The sequence below is a fragment of the Prunus mume genome, linkage group LG4 (assembly GCF_029339155.1).
Source record: "Prunus mume cultivar Tortuosa linkage group LG4, ASM2933915v1, whole genome shotgun sequence".
Taxonomy (NCBI): Eukaryota; Viridiplantae; Streptophyta; class Magnoliopsida; order Rosales; family Rosaceae; genus Prunus; species Prunus mume.
The window spans coordinates 1,355,488-1,356,162 of NC_142701.1; the positions used below are offsets into that span (position 1 = coordinate 1,355,488).

General features: G+C 44.9%; 1 pseudogene; it reads right to left on the reverse strand.

Annotated features, from left to right (window-relative positions):
- Window positions 1-419: 419 nt before the first annotated feature.
- Window positions 420-675, reverse strand: part of LOC148917611 (uncharacterized) — a 10,309-nt pseudogene continuing 10,053 nt past the window's right edge.

Genomic DNA, 675 nt, shown 5'->3' on the forward strand with positions numbered 1-675 from the left:
TACTAGTTGAATTTTCGCTTGAAAGACAACTCTATTGGCTAACGGTAGGTGAGCCTTCTATCTAGCCCTCGGCATTTAAGAAGAGATTTTCCTAAACGCCTTACCGATTGAAAATTAAGATGCAATCAAGTTTGAAGTGAAAAATTAAAAAACAGCTTCGATTAAAAGATGTCCATGGCATCAAGATACAATCAAAATATGCCCACGGCATCAAAGGCTCTATCAAAAGATGCTCACGGCATCAAGGTTACAACAAAATTACATTAAAGGATGCCCTCGGCATCAAGGTCACATAAGATAAAAGCGGGAAATGAAATGGAGCTTTTGGAGGAGATTGCTGCCCTGCCGTTTGAGATAGGACTATACCTTTGTGTATCATTGCAGAGCGTACAAAACTTTCTGTCGGCAATGGAGAGTTGTCAAGTAGCCTCCTCGGCATCTGCCTCCTCGGTACCGGTGGCGGTGGGCTCACCCGAAGCGTCCTCCCCTTCATACTCATCTATCATTTCTTCCGTGATGCCTTCGGGAAGGGGAGGGGGATCGGCAATGAAATTCAAATTCAGCTTCGTCCCAGGATTATACCGCTTGAAACAGTAGATCAGATCCACCATCTCCGAGCCCACCTCCTTTTCAAGCAAAGTGGAGAAATCGACAGAATGACGGTAGTCGGATAGT